The following is a 9,760-nucleotide window of genomic DNA, read 5'->3' as shown; positions in this document are numbered from 1 at the left end:
CCAGCCCCCAGTGCACGGTACAAAACACCAGTTCAAAGACAAATTATGAAGAATTTCAAGCTGTCCACAGGAGAGCTTTGAACCAAAAACTCAGGTTCTCTGTGGCTGTAGAGGCCCTGCGCCCACCATGCCCGCCCTACCCGGGAGGGAACCCTGGGATCAGAATCTCCAGGAAAGACATTCAGGAATCTCTACATTTTAAGAGTTCCCCGGAGGTTTTAATCAGGGAGTTGGGAACACATTGTTCTAGGTTTCCAAACCTGGCTGATCATTGGATTCCTGGGCCCCTCCCCTACAGATTCAAACGGAAAATTCCAAATTCTGCTCTTCTCCTCCCCCCACCACATGAAATTCTTCTAGATTAGTGGAACCATCTGCTTGGGTTCAAATTCCACCTCTACCATCTACTGGCTGTACTAGCTGTGTGATCATGAACAAGCTTCTTAACCTCCCTGTGCCTCACTTTTCTCATTTGTAAAATGGAGTGGTTGTGAGGGTTCAGTAAAATAATATACACAAAATGCTTAGTGTCTCCTACAGAGTAAGGGCAAAATAATAGCCCTTAGTACCAGTGGTTCTTAGCCCTGGGCTGCAGATGAGGGAAACCTTTGTTTGCTTGCTTTGTTTGTTTTTAGTTAGTTTGTTTTTAAATACTGGTACCTGGGTCTCTCTCCAGAATAATTCAGTGAGAATCCACCGTGATTCTGATGCAGGAGAGTTGAGGCCAACCTATATTGCATTGGAATCTGCTTTGCTCATTTAGTTGTGTATCATGGAGCTTCTTCATATGCAGATATACAGGTCTATGCTATTACTCTTTTAAACTTTCTTCTTTGAGATAATTAACCTGTTTCAACAGCTGTGTTGTTACATGGGCCAGACGTGGCCTAATCTAGTTAATCTCATGTTAATAGTGTCATTCCGTGTGCTCTTCCCAATAACCCTATGGGATAAGACTCTATCTCCCTTTTTATTGTGGTCAAGTTCAGAGACATTAAGTGCCACATCTAAGGTCCTGCATCTGTAAAATGGCGAAACAGATAACTGATCTGATCTTTCTATCCATCGTTCTGAGCTGCCTCTCTATTAGTCAAGGATAAAGGCTTGTTCTTAGACATTTCTATCCAAGGTGAGTTAAAACTTGATTTATCCTGTTATAGACTGAATTGTGTTGCCCCTCCCTAAATTCATACATTGAAGTCCTAATCCCCGGGACCTCAGAATGTGACTGCATTTAGAGATAGGACCTTTAAAGAGGTAATTAATTTAAAATGAGGCCATGAGGGTAAATCCTAATCCCATTTGACTGAGGCCCTTAGAACAGAGAGAGGCACAAGGATGTGCACACAGAGGAAAAGACCAAATGACAACACAGTGAGAAGGTGCCATCTGTAGCCGAGGGGAGAGGTCTTGGGAAAAACCAAACCTACCAGCACCTTGGTTTTGAACTTCCAGACTCCAGAACTGTAAAAAGATAAATTCCCGCTGTTTAAGGAAACTCAGTTGGTGTTTTTTGTTATGGCAGCCCCTAGCTATGAAATACATCCCCCACTCTACCCCCATCCCTGGAGTTCAAGGATGAAAAGGAGCCCAAGAGCCTGATGCACACATTTCTTCTCCCCCTCCAGTCAGTTGTCCTTTTGTGCAAACTGCTTGGCACAGCACCTGGCACATAGTCAGCACAGAGCCGTTCTTAATACACACGCAACACCTGGATACGACAAATATATTCTCTCCCTGCATCTGAGTGGTATCCCCATTCTCCAGATGAGGAAACCGAGGCTTAGGATATGTAACTTGTCCAAGGTCACATAGCTTTTGAACCGGGGAGCCAGGATGAAGCACTCACACCCAGGTAGTTCATTCCCAGATCTCATGCTCTTTTAAATTTGTTTAATCAAGTTTACTAAGGTTTAACTCATATATATATAAATGCATTGATTTGGAGCATTTGAGATCTTGCTCCCCGGCATAGGCAATTTGGCTCAAATAAACTCTTAGGAAATCTTTTAAAAAAATAATAAAATGCATAGATTTTAAGTTACGGTCTGATAAGTTTTGACAAATACATTCCCCCACAGCACCACCATCACAATCAGGATATAGAGTATTTTCATCTTTCCAGGAAACTCTCTTACTCTGCTATATAGTCAATTCCCCAACACCTACCCCTGCTCCTTACTCACCCAACCTGGAGGGCAATGCTTTTGTTTGCTCAGATCAAGGTCAGAGGAAAATGGAGAAAGCAGCTCTTTCAGAAGACTGCTGGAAGCTGGGATGCCTCACCCCAACCAGGCACAGGGCGGGGACAGGGTCAGCAGAGACTTCCAACCACGGCCAGTTCTAGAACTTTGTATAATTGGAATCATTCAGTGTGTACCCTTTTGGATCTGGCTTCTTTTGCTCAATGTAATGCTTCTGAAATCTACCATGTTTTTTGTGATTCAGCTGTTCTTTCATTTTTATCCTTTTTTTTTTTTTTCGTTTATGGCGAGTGCTTTTTGTATCCTAAGAACTCTCTGTTAACCCCAAGATCGTGAAGATTTTTTCCTAGAATTTGTGTAGCTTTAGCTTTTATGTTTAGGTCTATGATCCACTTTGAATTAATGTTTGTGAAAACTTCTTTCCATACTGATAGCCAGTTGATCCAGCACCATTTGTTGAAAAGACAAATGAATCAAATTGGTACCTTTGAATTGAATTGAATTGAATCGAATTGGCACCTTTGTGAAAAATCAGTTTACCAACGGTACACCAATGTCAGTTTCTCGGTTTTTATATGTTATATAAGATGTTACATTGGGAGAAACTGAATGGATTTTATTTATTTTTCATGTCTATTGTAATGGCTAGGGCCTCCTGTGCAGTGTTGGCTAGTAGTTAAAGTGAACATCTTCGTCCTGCTCCCATTTGTAGGAAAAAAAGATTCAGTCTTTCACCATTAAGTTTAATGTCCATGGTATGTTTTCCATAGATAACTTTTAACATTTTGAAGAAGTTCTCCCTCTATTAGTTTGCTGAAAATTTTTCTCATGAATAGATGTTGAATTTGGCCAGATACTTTCTCTGTATCTATGGTATTGAGATGATCGTATGATTTTTCTCTTTAAATCTATCGATTTAACTTGAATTGATTTTCAAATATAGAACTAGCCTTATATTTCTGGGATAAACCTCACATTGTCATGATCTTTTGAATATATCGCTCGATTTTATTTACTATCATTCTCTTGATAGCAAATTTTTTATAATGTTTTTATTATAGAGCCCTACTTCTTCCTTAAATAAAATATAAGGATTAGGGAAGTCCTCCCCACAGAGGTTACTTTCAAGTCCAAGATTCTCCCCAGATAGGATCCTGCTCTCAGATATGCTCTCTATACTAACCTGCCAGTGTTAATGAGATAAGATAAGATAACCTGGCTAAAAGTTCCACCTGGGACTCTTAGTATGTACATTTGATGGGAAATCTGGGACCAAAGTCTGAGCTTCTGTTATACAGGTATAAGAACTCAATTTTATCAGATCACTCAAAGGTGGTAATTTCCTAAGAAACTGCATCATACATACTGTACAAGCCTGCAGAGCCTAAATGATTAGATTAGAGTGTCATTTTATTAATTTAGAATGGAAGTATGCCTTTCCTGAAATCTGAATATCCATGCCTTTTATTCAAGGAATTTACTCCCTGCTTCAGTCTCTAAATACTTAAGAAACCAAATTAGTCATGAGAAGGCTTCCTAGGGTGCCTAGAGGCTGGGTAATGTTATTTTTGTTTTGTCCTAGAGTGCTTCCTAGGGTGCACAGAGAGCTGGGTAATGTTATTTTTGTTTTGTCCAGGCTGAGGTGGAACGTGGAGTCATCCCTGTTCCTGGCTGTTGATTCTGTGCCAATCACAGTGTCCCTCTGTCATTGTTAATGCCGAGTAAACAATAGCAAATTCTTAGCTTTTGGAAATCTTTTTCCTAGACTCGATCCAGGCCACTACCTTCCCTTATGGCCTTTGTCACAATACAGTTCATTAAACGACTGCTTATTTTACATTCGCTTTCATTTTGCCTCTCCAACAGAGACTTAAGACACCCTGATTCTAAGTGTATAAAATATTCTATATCTTTCCAAAATCGCTGTGAAATGACACTCACACAGAAAAGTGAACAAAACAAAAAAATACTACTCGATGGCTAATCATAAAGCAAATATTTGTGCAACCACTACCTGAATCAAGAAATGGAATATTGCCAACATTTCAAAACTCACTTCTTTCCTGTCACAAATCTTCTCCACTCTCACCTGACTTTTTATTTAATCACTTTCTTGTGTTTACCTACAATTTTTCACCAAAACATGCATTTCTAAATTCTATGGCTGTATTTGTGTGTGTGTGTGTGTGTGTGTGTGTGTGTGTGTGTGTGTGTGTGTGGGTGTGGGTGTGTGTGTGTCTGGCTTCTTCTCAAGAGGCATTCACGTTGTTGCACGTTGTTAACTCATTTTCATTCTATCCTCTGGATATGTCGCAATCTATTTACCCGGTCTACTGTTGTTAGACTTTTGAATCATTTCCATCTTTTGGAATTCGTTTGTCAAGTTCTATTTTTTAAAACCTTTGAGATTTGATGATGATTGCATTGGATCTGCAGACCAGTTTGACAATTGATGTACTTACATTATCGAGTCTTATCTATGGACATATTATATCTCTCCATTTATTTATTACTTTTGAAATTTCTTGCACTAAATGTTTTTAGTTTTCTGTTTAGAGGTCTTTGCATATCTTTTAATTTTATTCTTTTGGCGTTGATTTGTTTAAGCTATTGTAGATGGTATCTTTTAATTTTATTTTTCTGTTTACTACTGGGACACTCTTGATTTTTATATTTTGACTCTATATCCAGTAACCTTGCTAAATCTTTTATTATTTCTAATATTTATCAGTAGTCTTTTGGATTGTCTTCATATAGAATCCTTCTCTGAGAACAATGACTGTCTTAGGTATTTTCCCTTTCCAATCCTTATACCTCTTATATCTTTTTCTTGCCTACTATACTGGCTAAAGCCTCCATCCAGAACAATGCCGAATAGAAATAATAGCAATGAGCTTCCTTATCTCATCCACAATCTCGAGCTGAAAGCTTTCAAATTTTTACCAAGTATAATATTTGCTGTAGCTTTTTAATTGACATCCTTTATTAGATTCGAGAAGTTTCATTCTTTCCTATGAGTTTTTATTGTATACAGATATCGAGTTTTATCAAGTGCTTTTCCTGCAAGGCTTGAGATGATCGTGAATTTTCTCTTTCGATGTATTAATGTGGTGGGTTCTATTAATTGATTTCCTGGAATTAAATCGATGTACACTTCTAGGAAAAATCCAGTTTGATCTATGTGTGTTATCTTTTAATATATTGCTTGATTCAACTTATTTTATTTTGTTTAAGAGTTTTACATCTGTATTTATAAATGAAATTGATCTGTGTCTTCTCTTTCTAGTATTATTTTTATTGGGTGTTAGTATTAAAGTTATGCTAGCCTACCAAAATTAGTTGTTGAATCTTTTTCTACTTTCTAGAAGAGTTATGTTAAGTAAGCATTTTTTCTTCAACATTTGGTAGGATTTCCCAGTGAAGCAATTTGGGTCCTGAATTTTTATCATCAGAGGTTTTAAAATACAGATCGAATTTCTTTAATAGTTATAAGACTAAGATTTTCTATTTCTTTTTGTGCCAGGTGTGCTTTTCTGTGAATCTTTACATTTCATCTAAATTTTCAAATTTATTGGCATAAAGTTGTTCATAATATCCTCATTTTTGTGGTAAAATCTCTTCATTTCTTATACTTGCTATTTGTGCCTTCTCTTTTTAAAAAAATTTATTCTCACTGGAGGTTTAGCAATTTTATTAGCCTTTTCAGTTTTTTCTCTGAGTTGTGTGTTTTATTTTATATTTATTTATACTTTTAAATTATTTCATCACATTTACTTTTGTTGGGTTTATTTTCTGTTTTTATTCCTAACTTTTTAAAATAAAGTCTTAGCTCATTTATTTCAGCCTTTTTTCATCCCTAAAATATACAATTAAGGCTATAAATTTCCCTTCAAGCACTGCTTTAGCTTTATTCCATAAATTTCGTTGTGTTGTATTTTTTATTACATATAATTTAGTTCAAAATAATTTCTAATTCCATTTTCATTTCTTCTGAGACCATGCATTATTGAGAAGGACATTTTGGAACATATTACTCAAAAGCGTAGTTTTCAAAATATAGAGATTTTACAATTGTATTTTTATTGATTCTTAGCCTATTTACAAAGTGGTTAGAGAACATTATCTGTTTTATATCAGTCCTTTGAAATTTGTTGGAACTTGTATTTTGGCTCAGCATACAGTCAAATTTTAAAGTGGATAGTATTTTTAAAAAAATAATGTATTCTGCAGCCGTTGAGTACACTGTTCTACTTTATGTCCATAAATTCAAATTTGTTAACTATGTTGTTTCAAATTTTTTACAATGTTATTGATTTCTTGTCTACATGTTCCATTAATTACTGAAAAAAGTGCATCATCATATCCCACTATAAATATAGACTCATCTATTTCTATATATAATTCTGTCCACTTATACTCTATCTATCATGTTATTAGGTTCATACAAATTCAGAATAATCTTTTATTATTGAGAATTATCCTCTTTATTCTACTGATGCTTTTTATTTTAAAGTATGGTTTTGTTTTAGTTGTTTGGGTTTTTTTTTCGATATTAGGATTGCTACGCCAGTTGTCCTAATAGTATTTCAATGGTATATAATTTTTCATAATTTTCCTTTTAGTCTTTCTTTATCTCTATGTTTTAGATATGTCTCTTGTCCTTAGTATATATCATGTTTTGTTTCTATCCAGTGTGATAATCTTCGTCTTTTAGCTGAAGTAGTTGACCTTCTTATTGTTAATGTAATTATTGATTTTACCATCTTACCATGATGGACTTTCTCTTCACCTAGTCTTTTTCTTTTTATTTCTTTATTGCTTGGTTTAGTTGGTTGAATTTTTTATATTTCATTTTGCTCCTCTGTTAGTTTGATAATTATTCAAGTTTTACCATTGTTTTTAGTTATTATATCCTAAAAATTATAATATGCAACCTTGACTTACCACCATCAAATAGGAATTATTACCTTTATTCCTCTCCTATAAAAATCAAGGAATTTAGAATATTTGCATTTCTTCCATGCTTTTATTGTTTGAATTTTCCTTCTCTATATACTATAAGCCCAACAAGACATTATTTTATAAAGTCAAAGTTCATTTGGATTTACCCTTGCATTTGACATTTTTCTTCCGTCTTCTATCCCCAATTTCCTCTCTGGGACAATTTTTCTTCTGCCTGAAGAACACCCTAGAATACCCTTTAATACAGGATTTTTTCGCTGGGTCTAGATCGACAAATTTACTGGTGTGTTGTTTAGCTTTCCTTCTAATACATCAAAGTTATAATTCTACTACTCCTGGCTTCCATTGCTACAGCTGAAAAGTCAGCAAACCTTGCACTTTTAAAAACCATCTTTTGTTTTTCTTTGGCTACTTTTAAAATTCCTTGTTTTGGGTGTTTCTGCAGTTGGTATGGATTTCTTTTTATTTATCCTGCTTGAGATTTATTTGGCTCTTTGAATTTGTAGGTTGATGTATTTCATCAACTTTGGAAAATTCTCAGCTTGTTTACTCAAATATTGCTTGTGCCTCATTCTTTCTCTCCTCTCTTCCTGAAACTCTGATTTCAGCTGCATTAGATATTTTTTTCCAAATAATTTATCCTAGCTATTCTACTATATTTTTTGTTCTTTTGTCTCTTCATACTTCATTCTAGTTTGTTTTATTCTGAGTATTAACTCAAAGTTAACCATAAACACTTAAGCTCTGTATGTCAAAGGTTACACAATACTGAGGGAAATTACTGAACACACACACACACACACACACACCCCTTCGCCTAAGAAGGGAGCAAGTCAGCGGGGTGGGGAATGGAGTAACAGGCAGGCACATATGAACTTATTAGAATCACTGTCTTCTCCTTCAGCCACTGCTGACTCTCAATTGGTGCATTAATGGTCTCTGCTAGCAATATTTCCTTCCTCCAGCCATGAGGTTGGAGTAGTCTGTGTCTTGTGGCCTGAAAAATACCCAGTTAAATGTTCTCCAGAGAGATATGGGGAGATAGTTGCTCAGTGCCCAGTAGCATTAGGGTGGGCCGAGGATCTATGCTAAAATTTCTACTAGGAGTTTAGAGGTTATATTAACCAGGAGTAATAGCACAGATTTTTTTGTTTGTTTCCTTAGGCTTTATCTCAAATGCAAACCACTTTTCTTTTTTTACATTTTACTATCATGCTAAATATTTAATCAAATTCCAAAGATTATCAGCTATTTTACATAACATGATTAGCTTTCTACAAACACCTTTGCTTTCTGTGTACAAATTGGTGTCAATGAAATAAAAAATAAAGCTGTATACTAGGCAAAGAATTTTATTAACCTTTGTTTCAAAGTTTATTGCCAGACTTCTTCACTTTAATTAGCTACAAAGAATGATTTGTATATAATCAAAAATTGAGTGTCCAAGAGCTGTAGTGTCCAAGGGGCTTGGGCTTAAAAAATATTAGAGATCAAGATTTTATCAAATCCATGAACAAAATTTTAAAAAGCAGTCATAATATAAAATGGCAGCTCACAGTAATTTCTTCAAGTTTCATCTGCTTCAAAAGTTGATTCAATTCAGTTTGCTTCATTCTTGGAAGCCTCATCAAAATTCTCCACAAGATCTGGAAATTCATCATTGTCATCCTCTCTGGTAGCAAGTGGTGCTTGTCCATCCACAGATTGTTTTGGCAGAGCTTCAGCCAGTCTCCTTAAACTAGTCAAACTATCTGCACCAAGCTGTTTTAAGATGCTGGTAGGATTTCTGTCCGCTACTTTGTCTCAACACCGCCTACAATGGTGAAAATGTTTGTTGCCAGAGATGCCTGAACTTTAGGATTGTTAAAGTAGATTTCTATTCCTTGGTTTATGAACATATTCAACTCTTCAATACCAGAGATATTGTTTACCCTTAACTTCTTTAAGGAGAGCTGAAGTTTTTTTTATCATCTGCTCTAGCTGTTCTGTGAACCACCTTTCTGTGAGCAGTTCCTTTCCCACAAAGGCACACCTGTGTCTGCAGTTTGGTGAGTTTATCCTGGTTCATAGTAGTTTCTTTCATCTTGTTGGAGAGGAAATGGGTCCACACTGGGGACTAGGATTGGCGCTCAGGAGGTCTTGGGCAGATCACTGAGAATAAGCGCACATACTCGGGGACGCAAGATGATAACTAGAGTGCAAACCACTTTTTTACATTAATTCCTTTTTTAAAAGAGTTTTCTCAATACCATCATGTTCAAAACAAGTTTTACATAAACATGTTTATGAACTTTTATAAGAACAAGGTGTTTACAATTTAACAAAGTCAGGTAAAAACACACTATCAAAAGGAGTTTACTTTTGAGAGAGAAATGAGACATCCCTCACAAATTCCTGTACCACACACAGAACACAGAACTTCCATTTTATTAATTCTCTCTTTAGCTGTGTTAAATTTCCTGTTTGACCCTTCCACTGAGTTTTTAATTTTGATCATGATATATTTTTCTAGTTCTAAAATTCCTATCGATTCTTTTTTAAAACTTTTCATAGCTTTTAAAATATAATTTCCACTTTTCCTGCCAAAATATTCA

General features: G+C 35.6%; 1 pseudogene; it reads right to left on the bottom strand.

Moving 5' to 3' along the window:
• Nucleotides 1-8,750: 8,750 nt before the first annotated feature.
• On the bottom strand, nt 8,751-9,249 carry LOC120620548 (transcription factor BTF3-like; annotated as a pseudogene).
• Nucleotides 9,250-9,760: the final 511 nt, after the last annotated feature.

The sequence above is a fragment of the Pteropus medius genome, unplaced genomic scaffold (genome assembly GCF_902729225.1).
Source record: "Pteropus medius unplaced genomic scaffold, Ma_sr-lr_union100, whole genome shotgun sequence".
Taxonomy (NCBI): domain Eukaryota; kingdom Metazoa; phylum Chordata; class Mammalia; order Chiroptera; family Pteropodidae; genus Pteropus; species Pteropus medius.
Note: the sequence above shows the minus strand (reverse complement) of the source record. Positions and strands in the feature narration are given on the sequence as shown.